The following is a 16381-nucleotide window of genomic DNA, read 5'->3' as shown; positions in this document are numbered from 1 at the left end:
AATATGTCTTCACTTTAATGCACTTTTGTGGCATGTAGTACAACTAAAACCGGCAAATTATAACCTCCTTCGGAGCTCATACTACAAACACGGCCGTACCATTGAAAGGCTGGGCTCCGACTACTTAGACTGCTGTAAGCGTTCTGTATCTCCAAGAGAGAAGACGTGGGAAGAATACTCCGTTCTGATTGGTCAGTTCTCTTTAAGGCTAACTGAAAAACATTATTCTGCAACGTTAGTCCTCGCTTTTCATGACTAACCAAACAACAAATAACACACATTCAAACTGTACTTTTTCCCGAAATAAATTGTTAACATTCTGAGTTTTGTTTATACTTTACGTTATTAACTATTTTCACTAGCACTCGAATTAGCTTTTCTTTTACCATAAACTTAGTTAACATATTATGATACAAAATTCCCAGTCGTCTGAATTCACACTGTCTTAAGACTTTCTCATGCTAGTTCGTACAGCGTTTGTCAGTAGAACAATAATCTATATATTTTATTTAGATTACATTCATGCATCATTCATACCACTAAAAGCATGTACAAAACTGTACAAACATAAAAAAATAAAAAAGCCTTCAAGAAATAAACAGAACAATTCACCAAACATTTTCTTGACCTGTTCCTTGAATTTCTCTGTGCATTACTGTACTCTAGGGGATGAAAATTATAGCTACGAACTCGACTGAACCCGCTTCAGACCATCTGTCACTGTGCACGCATGAGTCTTTCTCCCGAGGCATAGGCTCTACACAGGAGCGATTAAGGCACCACGCCGTAAGTTGGACTGCACGTACAATCAAATGTAGGATGTATGACTGTAAGATCACGTGACCTGACGTGCCGCCATCGTGGATATTTAGAGTATAAAAGAAAGCATGATAGCCACCACCAATCATACTTACGTGGTAATCGAAAGTGTCGACATGGATTCCTCCTAAGTGTTCAACATGCCTCAGCTATCAGGGCGGAGGACGAGACCAAGCGATGAACGCTTTGGTATATGGTTACGACTGGAGAACCCGGAAAATCTTGTTTCTGACTTTGGCAACATAAATTATACTGAAAATGGTACCCTCCTTAGCAAGAAAAATTTAAACGTGCTTACTCCTATAACAGAACTGTTTTACGATAACATTATGGTAGTTAAAATCTGTGATGATGGTGACTGTCAGGAGCAGTTAGAGAAGAGATGATCTGTAATGTTAAAGTAGGAGATGTGTGGTTCATTTAACTATTATCTACATAGTAAATTCCCCAGTTTCGTCACTGCAAGACATGGTGTCAAGGCGAAGCTACCATTTCTCCTACATGTAAGCGACAGTGTGACAGCAAGAGCAATACTGCATAAAATCGGCAAGGAAGCACTGGAAACCATTTCGAAGAAATATAAAAATACTGTGGCAATTGAATTAGCGGAAGTTAAATTGGATGTTCTAATGGAGTAGCTGCCTGGAATATTGCAACAGCTACTTGTAGACGATTATTACCAGAAATTTTTAATAAAATGGATATGTGCGATTAATGTCAACCCACGTCTTCTGCATGGAAGTAAACCATCAGGGAAGCATCAGTGGGCCACGATAAGACAGCTGGAATAGACTGTTTAACGTGGATGAGCTCCAATTGTAGAATAAAGGTAGATAACAAATGTGTATGTCAAATCATAAGCTCAGGAGTAAACAAAGTTATTGGTAATCATCATATAGATTTTATACAGTGTCCAGACACGCAAATACGGGAAACTTTTACGTCTCCTTTGGCTAAGGAACATGGCACTACAAGGCTGGAGGCTACAATATACAACTACAGAATGGATCGTGTATTCGACCCAGTGCAAAAGCAGTTTATGTGTATTAGACACAAACAAGCAGTATTTACAATGAGCTCAACTTCACTCTGTCCCAACTACGTCCATGCTGTGTCAACTAACTAATAGTTTACAGAACAGTTACTGTAGTGTTTAACAATTTTCTGCAGTTTGTCTACTGGGGTAATAAGCACACCCGAAAAATGACTAGCATGCATGTAAGTCTGCCGGACTTTCAAGACCGAGAAAAGCTTACAAGTTATGTTCTGTCTGCATACAATTTTAATTCAATACCTGTAAACAATGTGGAGGTTCTTAACTCTGACTCAAAGAAAGACAATATAAGTATTACGCAGAAGTGATACGTTAAAGCAGTCTAGAACACTGTTCTGCACAATACCGTCCGATATAGGTATGGCCGAAATGGGACTGGTTCCTACAAATAATGGTATTCCCCTAGTCTTAAGAAAAAGGGCCAATATATCAGACTTAAACTATTTCCCATTAAGAAATTACTCCTTTAAGAGACGTTAACGTATTAACTGTACGGAAAAGAAAACTGAAAATGGTGGTCCTCGAAGTTAAGAAAAGGAAACTGGAGTATATGGAGAAGACAACTGCCCTAAAGGAAGAATATAAGCTGCAATTGGAAAAGAAGATGCTATTGCGGATGTGCGGGCCAGGTTTGTATAAGCATTTAAACACACTGTATGGAAATATCTGACTATGAAGGGGAATACAAAATATTGGCATTTACAGTAATCAGCAATGGAAACTGGTCACGCGTTGGAGTACAGGCCGAAATCAATGGAATCGAGAACATTTACTATATTACGGAATACACGAAAAATGTGGTTATCAAGCTCTATTCCCATTTGAGTCGGCTTAAAAAAGACGGTTGTGTTCTATCTAAGTGTGGCGAGCTGGATGTTGTCCACCTAGCAACAGAACAGCCATTCGCTGAGTTGAAAACTGATGGAATAAATACACTTAATGGGCAATTGTTTGAAAAGTTGTAAACTTAAGGTTCTATACAGAAATCGCGCAAGAATGTGGAGTAGAAGAGTTACCGACATACACACAGGAAGACGTGGAACGCTTTAACAATAGCGTCACGGCGTAGATACGAGGAAAAATTAAAATCCGCGACTGCTCTCGCCTAGAAGAACTGCAGGAAGGAACTGATTTAATAGTTAAAGCAAGGAAAAATTTTAGATATGTATTAGATTCTAAAATATACCTTCTCTGTACCTGTCTAATTGCTGGTTGGAGAAGAAATAGACGATTCAGATGTGGATTTAACTCAGAAGTTAACAATTAATTTGGACATTATTGAATCTACACCTAACAAAAATTAGGAAAGCGTTGTTTTCTTTGTGTAAATGTATATGTAAAACTTAATAAATAATTTGTACTAGAATATTTACCTGTCTTATTCGCTAACCTACCAAAACCCCTAAGACATTTCCTATATACAATGATCTACGTGCATGTATTTCGGATGTGGAAGTGGATGGATGGATGACCTTGAAAAGTAATTGAAACTAGGTAGTTGAAAGCGTAGCGACCCCCTTTTCTAAGCCTTACGATACGTTGCGGTCGAATTTCTTAGCGACAGTTCGAAACTGAGTGTTTGTGCACTGCATTATTTTCGGCTGTTTAAGCGTTGTGAGTGTGTTTTTTCAGATCGTTATACATGCATTATTTATTGACAATTTTATACATAGTGAACATATATGTGCATCACTGTACTGCATTATTTTGTGAACATGTCTGCAGGCTGTGCAATGCATTATTTCGACATTTTATAATTAGTTAGCGTGTTTACATAGCGTTTTACGTGCGCTATTTTGACAATTTACGAGTTGTTTGTGTGTCTGTACATGAATGTACTCCATTACTTCGGTAATTTATGAGCAGTTTGTAGGTCTGTAGGCTATGTACTGTGACCAGAAGCATTTCAGGGCGAGTGTTTTGAATCAGTGGAATAAATAAACTACGTGAAATCCATCCCTAGATAAACTGTTCCAACTTCCCACTGAAAACAAATAAAGTACACCGCTTCCTCCCTAGCACCTGGATGCAGACTGAATCCTTTTGCCGCCAATTCCTAAGAATAGCTGGTGGCTGGATGACTCAGGTTAGTGTAGGTAGCCCAGTTGACATTGTCCCTCCAAAATTTACCCGTCATTTTCTGAGATTAGTGGAGGCAGCCAAGTGACCTTTTTTCTTGCTAAAATTTGTATTACCCGCTATTTTCTTAAGGAGGGGATGGGGGAGGAGGGTTAGGTTAGTGGAGGTAGCCCAAGTGACATTTTTCCTGCCAAAATTTAAATTTCCCGCCATTTTCTTGGGGAGGGGACAGAGGGGGTTAGGTTGGGAGAGGTAGCCAAATTGACTTGTTTTTGCCGCCAAAATTTGTTCCCTCCATGACGTCATTACGACGTTGCCACAATTGTCGCTACCATCTTGGATCCGCCATCTTGAATAAATTTGACAACAATTTCTTCAATTAAATTCAGTATCTCTTCTGTTGTCCAAGCATTTCTACTAGCCCTCATCTTTTTACCTACTTGATCATCTGCTGCCTTCACTATTTCATCTCTCAAAGCTACCCATTATTCTTCTACGGTATTTCTTTCCCCCGTTCTTGTCAGTCGTTCCCTAATGCTCACTCTGCATTCCTCTATATACTCTGGTTCTTTCAGTTTATCCAGGTGCTATATTCCTAAATTCCGTCCTTTTTTGCAGTTTCTTCTGCTTTAATCTACAGTTCATAAACAACAGATTGTGGTCAGAGTCCACATCCGCCTCTAGAAATGCCTTACACTTTACAACCTGGTTTCTAAATATCTGTCTTACCATTATATAACCTATCTGAAACCTTCTAGTGTCTCCAGTCCTCTTCCACGTATACAGCCGTCTTTCATGATTCTTAAACCAAGTGTTAGCTATGATTAAGTTATGCTCTGTACAAAATTCTACCAGGCTTCTTTCTCTTTCGTTCCTTACACCCATTCCATATTCACCTACTACTTTTCCTTCTCTTCCTTTTCCTCTTATCGAATTCCAGTCCCCTATGACTATTAATTTTTGTCTCCCATCACTATCCAAATAATTTCTTTTATCTCATCACACATTTCTTCAATCTCTTCGTTATCTGCGGAGGTAGTGTGCATAAATACTTGTACTACTGTTTCAGGCGTGGGCCTCGTGTCTGTCTTGGCTACAATAATGCGTTCCTGTGCTGTTCATAGTATGGTACCCACGCTCCTATTTTTTTATTCATTATTAAACTTATTCCTGCATTACGGCTATTTGATTTTGTATTTATAACCCTGTATTCACCTGACCAGAAGTCTTGTTCCTCCTGCCACCGAACTTCACTAATTCCCACTGTATCTAACTTCAATCTATCCATTTCCCTTTTTAAATTTTCCAACCTACCTGCCCGATTAAAGAATCTGATATTCCACGCTCCGATCCGCAGAATGCCAGTTTTTTTCTCCTGATAACGACGTCCTCCTGAGTAGTCCCCGCCCAGAGACCCGAATGGAGGACTATTGTACCTCCTGAACATTTTACCCAAGAGGACTCCATCATCGTTTAACCATACAGTAAAGCTTCATGCCCTCGGGAAGAATTACGGCTGTAGTTTCCCCTTGGTTTCAGCCGTTCACAGTACCAGCACAACAAGGCCGTTTTCGTTAATGTTACAAGGCCAGATCAGTCAATCATCCATCTACTGAAAAGACTACTGCCTCTCTTCAGGAACCACACGTTTGTCAGGCCTCTCAAGAGATCCCCTTCGTTGTGGTTGCACCTGCGGTACGGCTATCTGTATTACTGAGGCACGCAAGCCTCCCCGCCAAGGTCAAGGTCCATCCATGGTTCATGGGAGGTCTGTGGCTAGTACATTATTGTATTCTAAACTGCAATTAATTACATGGATGTGTCTTCATATGCTTATCACATCATTATCGAACAAGTAGTTAAAAATGTGGTGTCACCGCCAGACACCACACTTGCTAGGTGGTACCTTTTAAATCGGCCGCGGTCCGCTAGTATACGACGGACCCGCGTGTCGCCACTGTCAGTAATTGCAGACCGAGCGCCACCACAGGGCAGGTCTAGAGAGACGTACAGTTGTACAGCCGACGTTGCTAGCCATGGTTCACTGAGAATTACGCTCTCAATTGCCGAGACGATAGTTAGCATAGCCTTCAGCTACAGTTCCTACGATCTAGCAAGGCGCCATTACCAATTGATATTGTGATTATAAAGCCTGTACAGTAACGAGAGATGTTCTACAAATGTGGATTAAAGTTAAGTATTCCAGAAGCTACGTACTTTTCTTTATAGCATTCATTACGTATCCTGTTTCAGACCTCACGCCAGCCTGCGTGAGCTTATAGCGTGCATTTCGGTCTCCTCCAACAAAACAGTGCTGGCACGTCTGCCGACACATCAAAAAAAGTAGGGGAAAACCATAATCTTTTTCTTTTACACGCTCTCTAGTAAAACTGACACAAGAACTACAGTAGGGCGTCAACTAAACTATGTTTCACATTATGGAAAGCAGACATTAAAAGTAGATATGACGCTGGTACTACTGATAGGTCGTGAGGATGATCTAAACGAAAGTTACATGGGCTTATTTGCAACGAAAAAATGAACGACAGAACGTATAAGAATGACAACATAATTAACATCGTAGATTGGAGTATTTGAGAAGAACAAGGTATAGAATTGTCTAATCTGGAGTCATCATTTCGCAAAATAAAATAAATGAGGAAGACACGGACAGCAGAAAGTATTATAAAAAAGTTTTTATCAGAAATCTCACTGCCATCTGCCATCATTGAAGCATAGCATTTTAATGTGATTACTCCTTGCCTATCCCAGCTTTACGACTTTTGCGCTTGTGCTGGTCTGGGCAGTGGATTCCTCTTCCTGGGGAGTTTCACGTACCTTTCGTGGCTTACCTCTGTAGTGGAACTTCGTGTTCCTCCGCTTCCTTCATAATTTAGTAATGTATTCAATTCGTATTCATCGGTGATCTTTTCACTTTACTTATGTCAAGTGATCGTCGACACAGATGAGGAGCCAGTCCACGGATGAAGCGTGGAGAGGCAGTTGCAACAATCGTTTCGGCCTTCATATGGTTTCTCTAAGACAAGTACATCACGCAGGTGGAAAGTAGGCAAAGCGTTTTGATCAGGAATTAGCCGGAACAAAAGTCTTCAACATCTCAAATTCAGTCTTACGTTCATCGTAAACTATTTCGAAAGCGAAGCATTAGGTTTTTAGATATCTGTGACATTCAGAAAAATGTTTGTTCCGCTATGAGAAGTGAGAGTTCTTCGTATAGAGGTTCCATTCTTAACTTTTTTTAAAAAATATTTCGATGATATTTGCTTGTTTAGCTAGCTGGTAAACAGTGCAACGGCCTCTGCTGACGCTGTCCTTCAAGATGACCGTACAGATACGAAATAAACAATAAATAATACGTATTGCTGTTTACCTACTAAAAGCTGCGTAGATTAAAAAACACTTCACCCAAATTCGTCTTTTCACCTAGTTACCAAAGAATTCGTTTTAGGATTGTTCTTTTGTCGAAGATAGATCTTTCATTTCGTCGATCTCTTGACCTTTGCTGAACGAAGTTGCCATCGACCTGTCTTTTATACTTTTTTTTACTTTCTCCATTTTGTGTAGCTCACTGCCTTAAACAGGGATCATCTTTTTCTGTAAAATTTTCCTATTTTCAGCTATCAGTTTGGTTCTAGTGGTCGATACTGCTATTGTTTACAATTTTATATCTTGATCTGCCTATATATATATATGGGACAGTACAGATAGTCCATCAAGTTAGAAGTATTGCTCTACCTCATACTGATTTTAATAAACGAAAAGCATTGCGTTGCTTACTAGCCCACAGTATTAATTTATTCCCGTTAGCCGGGTTTCGACTGACAATGCCATAACTAAACTTTAACTAATTATCGTCGTCAAGTAAGTTGCAATGTTTGTAAACAACCTAGAGCTTTTCTTGTGTTATGTTGTTCTGTCAAGAATCGGCGGAAGAATCAGTTAACATCATAACGATTTCAGTCGTTTAATCAAGAAACATGCTCAAATGGAATCGGGCTACCTACTAGATCACTACAGGGACGGATAGAGGAAGTTTTATTTAAAAATCCAATCTGTTATTCGCGGGAACCATTGTTAAAATAAAGTGAACATCGGTAAAACAAGTACCTGACCCATCATTGGAATGCGCCTAGGACAGCCATCTCAATCGTCCCAAGGAAACTTTTCAGATAGCCTATATCAGTCACATCTTCCTGGCATGTAAAATGTGCAGGAAAGGGCAAGATGACTTCCGTAAGACAGTTGGGAAACAAGGAGCGCATTCATCTCTTCACTATCTGATTTATTGCATGCAGATACTCGTAATAATACCATTTACAAAACATTAGTTTCCTACTTGTCTCAGGCAAATGTTGTTTTGTAATCAATAATTAAAATGATTGTCGTGTGGCCAGGGCCTCCCGTCGGGTAGACCGTTCGCCGGGTGCAAGTCTTTCGATTTGACGCCACTATGGCGACTTGTGCGTCGATGGGGATGAAATTTTGATGATTAGGACAACACAAAACCCAGTCCCTGAGCGGAGAAAATCTCTGACCCAGCCGGGAATCGAACACGGGCCCTCAGGATTGACATTATGTCGCACTGACCACTTTTTTTTTTTTTAGATAGTTCACGAACACTAAATGAAATGCATCCTCTGCAAAAACAAAAAATCATTCTAAAACAAATCACAAATGTAAAGGAACAGGGATACAGGGATGTCGTTGTTATTTATTTATTTATTTATTTTTCATAAGGATCACTCTGTTAATAGGAACATGTAGATCATTTCATGGTATAGTATGAGCATTATATATGGAGCGGTGAGAGAAGCGTGAGGTTCATTATCAGCTGTCAAATGTGCACACCGACTGCACCCGGCACATCCCAACTGCGTGGGGGGTCGAGGAAGACTGCCTGAAGATAGCTGGCAAAGGTTTTCCGATAGTGTGACCATCTATGTACCTCATTGTGGGCTTGCTGCAAGAAATACCAAAAGTCGAGTCGCGACTTGGCAGCGTCCCCATAGAGGTACGCGATCGTCCAACCTTTGACCCAGATGATCGAGTGTGATTTAGTAGCACCACTCATCTACCGGGGGCGGACAATCAATAACTGATCTAACTATTCAGATATCAGCCCGTGTCAAGACCAATGTAAAGGATCTCCACTGATTGTCTTTGCTGATACTTCGACATATCTCTAAACTCTTCGACATCTCTTTATTATTGTACATGAGTGTATTGTTTTCAAGTATATCGTATTATCAGTTATGTTTGCTGAAACAATTGTTGCAAGTTGGCTGTACAGCTTTATTGACTGAGGCCACTAAATAAACGTGTCGCTGTTAAAATAAATTGTTCATCATTCCCTTGAATAAATCTTTTTCGTATAGGCTGTATACTGATTTCATGGCCAAGAGTTAAAACAAAAACACACCTTAATCAAAACTACAATCTTTACGAATGTGAAGGGATTTCTTGTGTCAATCCATTCACCACTATTTGGATACCAGTTTCGTCGAAATTATTATGTTGCTCTTTTTTTAACTGAGTCTGTTCCAGTGTTAGGAAATTCACCGAGTACAACGAATCGCGCAAAGTTTCTTCCTCTTTGTTATTGATCTGTTCATTCAAATTAACTTCATCGCAAGACAGAATACACAGGTTACACTAAAAAAAAAAAAAAAAAATGCGGTAACTACAAACCTAAACTTTTTTTGCAGTAACTGACAATAAATTTACTTTTGTGGAACAACTTGTATTTGCACTGTAAGTAAACGGAATGTATTTCAAGTTATCGAAGTGTAACGCAATTAGGGATCTTTTCATTGATACGTTAAGATGCACTAGCTGACAAAACTTGCCAGGAAACGCAACAGTTATCACTTGATAAAGACTACAGAGAGTCATGCGTTTGTTTTTTTTTTCTTTTCTACATCCATACTACTAGGCTGGTACTTTTTAGGTCGTGGTCTACACAATTATACGTCGTGCTGAAGCTGTTCTAGAAGTGCGTAAAACATGTGCTGTTAGATGGCCTCCGGTTGTTCGTCCTGTCTCTACCTTATATTTTGCAAGTCAATCACACAAACAAGTGGGTGACGTTCTTCTTTAAAACATAGATGCAACAAAGAGAAGTCACCACAAAGTACTGTGCACCACTCACTTAATGGAATGAAGATATCTGCGACCATGTTAAAGCTTTGCGCCGACCAGAAAGCTGTCATTAGTACGTCTCAACGACCTGTCTGATACTAATGTGTAAATGTTCCTCAGATGCAAAACCAAATCCTGTAGTTGGTCCTGTCTCACCCCAAAACATGTCATATGCTGCTACGGACGTTGACCTTCAAACTTCAGTGACGGCATCAATGCATACTTCCCGCTGGCTCTATTGGCTGAACACACAGTGCAATCAGCTTCACGCATAACAGTTTGTCTCCATTTACTACGTATTGTTTTTATATGACACAGTCAGCAGCTCGTGGTCGTGCGGTAGCGTTCTCGCTTCCCACGCCCGGGTTCGATTCCCGGCGGGGTCAGGGATTTTCTCTGCCTCGTGATGACTGGGTACTGTGTGCTGTCCTTAGGTTAGTTAGGTTTAAGTAGTTCTAAGTTCTAGGGGACTGATGACCATAGATGTTAAGTCCCATAGTGCTCAGAGCCATTTGAACCATTTTTTTTATATGACACGAAAGTAAACAAATACATGTGTGTATCTTAGCAACTAGTTCCTTTATTGTGTGTGTGTGTAAGGGGGGGGGGGGGGAGGGGGAACAATAGCGAGGTTAGCGGCTCCGTAACGTTCTTTATGTACCAATGCACATGGACATGCTGTATTAAATAGTACGATCTGTACGTAGTCTGTACACAATGCGGACACGGCGCCTCGTATCGTTACAGAAGCTACTTGAAAACAATGATTAGTTTCCATAACTGACAAGTTACATTCTCGTAATAGAACCTCGAAATTAAAACGTCTGGTACGTAGAAAGACTTTTACCTCTCCATTGTTCGGAAATTTATCTCAAATAGGGCTATGATACAACACGATAGCAGCAAACTTGCGAGTCATCACCTTAATAACTGAGAGAGTTGCTATCAGCTTTTCTGTTTTACATTCAGTACCTGAATGCCTTTGATTAGCAAAGATTGTAGCTGTTTACACACAATACAATACCTGCCATATAGTTGTAAGTGTACTTTTTTCTATAGATCTATAGATCACTCCCATGGTGTGCCTCTCTAATCTTTGAGCAATGATAATAAACCTGAGCAAATGTTTTTGAGGAATTGTAAACGGAAGCTGTTTCGATTCTTCAGTTTTAACTAAAAAGAAATGTGGCTTATTGCAGTGTTCCCATTAATTAATAAAGTTTATCTTCATAATTTCGATGGCTGTAGTTTGTAACCGTAATAATAAAGAGAAATATGGGGAGTAACTGGACCAAATGTAACATTTACTTCAACAGCTTTAGAGTTCAAGAGATTTCATCTTTTTTAAATGTTTTCTTTCTTGCTTTCTTTCACCAACTTACCATGATATTTTGGAAGTCTGCGTCTGTAGGTTACATCTCGGTGGCGTTGAAGTTTCTTCAGACTTGGCTAAAGGTGACAGCTGCAAGTGAATGTAGTGTTTTTGAAGTAGTGTAGCTACTGTATGTATACCGGAAACCAGTTTGCTCTCCTCGTTATACTATAGCGTAAGAAACTTTCTAAGGAGAAGTCCATTTCAGAAGTATTAGTTATGCAATTATCCTGAGCTTAAGTGATTATGTATACGTGTATGTGTCTCAGAATGTTGCTAGTAGGATCTCAATACTGTGCCTTGTAAATTTACGGTAATAGCAAGTGTTGTTGCATCAGTATGCTGTTAAAGAGTTCTGCATAAGAAATTTATCAATCGTCTTGCTAACGATTTGTAATTTTCTGTGTCCTTCAGTACAAGGAGAGCCTACATAACAGCCTCCGCGTGCAAAACCGCACAGAGAGTAATTTCAAGGAAACTCCTTGAGCAAGTGGAAAGGCGAGATGTAGACGTCACTAGAGGCAGCTGATGCGAACTTTCGCCCTTGTCGTGCTGTCGGCGCCTCTCATACCTACATATGGTCATGAATTTCTGCAGCCTGTGTAATCTTTGAAGCATCTTTGTGTTTACGTTACATTAACATTGCACAAAAATCAAACAGCATCTCACAGTGTTGGAATTCACCATATTGTATTGTAGTGTGACTGAAAAAATCTAATGTTACATTGCACCACAAAGAAACCACTTTTAATTTTTTTCTGGTCTATAGTAAGGTGTGATATAACTGTTCATAAAGCGTTAATGAACGAAACACCATATTTAAAAATCTTTGAAATGTTGTTTTCTTAAATATGTTGAGCAAATGATCATTTTTTCGAAGGTTTCTTATACATGAAAGAAAAATAAGTATCAAGTATTGCCAGAAAAATGTACTCATATCTTTGGAAATTTTTTGCACTGCAAGGTGGAATAAACAGGAATAGGTAGGAACACGTAAATACTCTTCTCAGCAAATCTCTGTGGTCATCAGTGTTTGACTTGCTACAAAATACCTTGCAATGAGTAAAGACCACACTATATATGTCTTGAGCAAAACTGTTCATAGCTTCAGAAGTAGCTACTGTTAGCCAATTATGTAAGTTCACTCCCAATTATTTTGATGCTTAGTCCACATATATTGGAACACAGTGAAAACTCAGAAAAAAGATGAATTTTACACGTAATCGTAAAAAATTTATTTCCACTTACAAATAAAAAAAACATACATTCTTGATTATTTCATAGAAATAACCTTTGTCTCTTTACATAAAACACGCAATGGACAAATAAAAATAATATTAATTGTAAGCAATATTTATGGCAGTTAAATTACGCAGAACCGGAGGCGCGATATTCTGCTGATATAAATCGGTGTAGTGTGACATTAAATACGGTTCACCTTGAGAGAGGCGGTTGCGCAACAGCGGCTAGGCAGTACTTTCTAGCAAACACAACTCGACAGGTAAGCCGCTGCTGCTATCGCCTCGCGAACATCGCACCTCCGAGCTCAGAGCCAACTTTCCACTTATCGTATGGCGTACAATGGAGTATAAGAAGTGACTAGGACTACTACGAATAAAACTGTATCAATATCTTCGTTCCAATTTCTTTACAACAAAAACCAGACTTTTAAGAGTTAACATCACCGTAACAGGACACCTATCAAAATACAGTGAAATATACATTGCGGTGCCTTCCAACGTTTTTTTTTATTACTTTAAGTACCTAATTTTGATTACATTTCACAAACTCGTGTAAACAGATACAGCAACGGAGCGGGGTTAATGGTTAACTGAGACAATAGCACTGGGGAGTTCGTTTTCCCCCGCTCCTTGGTTAACAACACTTCTCTCTCTGCTACAAATATCAGTACGCTCGCGCGTGGCAGAGAGAAAACAAGAGAGAAGGAAACAATATATAAACGTGTTTATCAAAGGACAAAGGCTGTGTGGTAATAGGTAACACAATTCCCATGGGCAGTCAAAAATATAAGCAGTATTGCTCTGCGAGTCAGGGCCAGAATAAAATAAAAATAATTATATGTATACTGTGGCAGTGATTATAAAAACCGAATCTTAAAAAAAAGACGAAGCCTATTTTTTTTCTTTAGTGGGGTCACGTCATTGTGGGAGAGCAGCTACTGGAAGTAAAATACAACACGGAAATGCGAAAGATGAATTTCCCGTACTTTCAGCCTGACGACAGTTTTGCAAGATACCGGGATTGAGATGGCTACGATTGATACAGTTCGTATCGGGGAGTTCAGATGAGTTCTTTAGACACTAACCGTGCACCTTGTACACGAATATTTATGGAAATTGTGACATCGTGTGATACTCCCCTGGGTAATTAATAGAACTTCATCAGTAAACCTGCTTGAGTGGTTTTCAGGGTATTTTGTAATGTTGCATAGGCAGGTCTAACGCTTTTTTTTTCTAAAGATTATACATTAGCTCGTCAGTTATAGAGATAGGATCCGCTGCGATACTGACAAGCTCATGAGCTATGTTGAACATTTTTTAAAAAAACTGTCAGGCTCCCCGTAAAAAAATTTCCGTGCGCAGCTCGGATTGCGCCGGGCACTTCCGTATCGAGGGCAGCGCGTCCCAGTCGACCAGGTGGTATGTGTGTAGCTAGGGACGGCCAGGGGTGGGGGGCGACCCCGATCCCGCGCACCTGCAGGGCGCTGCGCGCTTTTGGCACAGCTGAGCCGCGCGTGCGTTGCGCTGTCCGTCTCCCTGTCCCTCTCTTCCTCCTCCTCCCCCTCCTCCCTCCTACGTCACGGCAGAGCTCCCGAAAACGGTGGGAGCCGGTGAGCGGAGGTTGTCGGTGCGGCCGCGCGGCCTGCGCCTCGCCGGCTGCCCTGGAGGTCAGTGACCGCGCGCTGCGCTGCGCCTCGCCGACAGCGGCCTGCTGGCGCGCTCGCTCGCTCGCTCGCTCTCCCCACGTGACCCCACGACACACTAGCCTCTCCTTGAGCAAATAACGCGTGGCGCGTGTCCCTGCCGCGGCTCGCATGGTAACACTGGCGCTAGGCGTACGCCTCGGCAGGGCTTCACGCGCCTTCCCCGCTTTTAGGTTTACCCCAGAAAAAAACATATATATAAAAGGCTTACTCTCTTTCAAACAATACCCTTAAAACTAACTTTTAATGTAATTTAAACAGTATCATACGAGCAATTAAAAAGGAATAGCCCCTATAGTCAGAAAAAAACTGCTATGTTCTAATCAATGTTTACTCCATTAACGAAATGTGAATTTAACCCTGAATTTTCTACGATAAAACCAAAGGAAAAAAAGCTACTACTTTAGCCCATAAATAATTCTCTGCTGTGGTATGGGACAAATGTTTTATGGAGTTCATTGCGACCCCAGTAACTAGCTTAGGTGCTAAAATGATCAGGACACATAAGTGTTTGCGTTTAAATTACAAATGGTAAATAGGCCACTTAAGGAAACATATGACCTTACTCAGTAAGTAGTCATTCTATAGCTAAAATATATATAATATATAAAATCCTGGTAACAAAAATTGTTTGAAAGTAAGTGATCGAGTCTCGATCAACATTTCAATACCGCGTCTCATAGTAACTTTTTTTTTTTAAAAACATATAATTTGTTTTTGAAACATTTTTATACAAACAGGACATGCCTTAAAAAGGTAAAAATAAATTTCGAGACTAGCTACATTTCTAGAAATATGCTCAGCTGTTCACATACACATTTAGTATCTGTAGGAAATTTTGTTGTTTAACAGTCGGTGACTGCCTAGTTTGGTAGCGGCAGTTGCATTAGTACTATGACAGTGGCGTTTCCAGTTATTGCTAGTTCATATATTATTTGCTTTTTATCTGAGCGTGAGACATTATTTGCTAGTTGTTACAGGGCATCCTGTAGGAAAGTGCGGGTACAATTAGAGACCGTAGTCAAGTTACCGGACAGTACTGAGAGGCAAGAGAGCTGCGCCCACGCTTCTGGTGCGTGCAGACGTGGAGGCGGCTGGCCCAGGCTACTGCCAGAGGGAACACGCCCCGCGCCGCCGAGGCTCGTGTGCTAGCTGGTGGCTGGCCAGCTGTTCATTGACCTGCCGCACACACCGGCAGCGCGACCACCTCGCCAAAACATCACCGGCGCGACCGCGTGCCACTCTTTAAATCGCTACTCTCGCGAGCGTGGGCCAACCGCCTCTGTGCGTTCCTCCACGACTGACATGAAAAATTCCGACTATAATGCGAGGATCTGAACAGAGCATCGCTTCCCCTTTAAAAAAAAAAAACGAAAGCTGCTCCACACAAAAAAGGAAAAATATATTTACACACACACATATACACAATAGACAAATTACTACGAGAGAACAATTAGATGTCGAACAGATCCATGTGAGTCGTGTCAGAACAGTCAACCGGCTACGTTCTAATAGACAACTGCAAACAGCATTGTTAAGTACTTTATGAGGCAGTTTTCTTTCCTTATCTTTTAGAACGGGTTTTCCGCCAATGAATACAAACTTAACCAAGTGATCAGGGCACCCAATTGGATTTAACAACTGTAGTAACGAACCTATCCATATGTACAAAATATAACCCAAAATTCTTTTTTACATGTACAAAAATAATTCTCTGTCGTTGACTTCGTCAATCAGCCGACTTACTTGTCAATAAATACAGTGGGGTGCGTCGACCCAGCTCGGCGGTCGGCCGCAGTGTGTGTCAGCTGTTCGCCTCTTCCGTCTTCGGCTCCTCCTGGGCTTCGCCACAGCGACCATCTCGGGGCGGGCTGACATTCCTGCTGGGATGTCACGCCTCAGGTCTGGCACAGACCTTTCAGTAGAGACCGGTGGGGTCCAGCTGCTTCGGGCT

General features: G+C 40.7%; 1 long non-coding RNA gene across 1 annotated transcript in view; it reads left to right on the top strand.

Moving 5' to 3' along the window:
* Nucleotides 1–12706: 12706 nt before the first annotated feature.
* LOC126175003 (uncharacterized) overlaps nucleotides 12707–16381 on the top strand; it is a 355761-nt gene continuing 352086 nt past the window's right edge. Inside the window, exon 1 of the long non-coding RNA XR_007535508.1 lies at nucleotides 12707–14391. This is a non-coding gene — a long non-coding RNA (uncharacterized LOC126175003). The remainder of the gene's footprint in view (nucleotides 14392–16381) is intronic.

This window comes from Schistocerca cancellata, chromosome 3 (assembly GCF_023864275.1).
Source record: "Schistocerca cancellata isolate TAMUIC-IGC-003103 chromosome 3, iqSchCanc2.1, whole genome shotgun sequence".
In the NCBI taxonomy this organism is placed as follows: Eukaryota; Metazoa; Arthropoda; class Insecta; order Orthoptera; family Acrididae; genus Schistocerca; species Schistocerca cancellata.
Note: the sequence above shows the minus strand (reverse complement) of the source record. Positions and strands in the feature narration are given on the sequence as shown.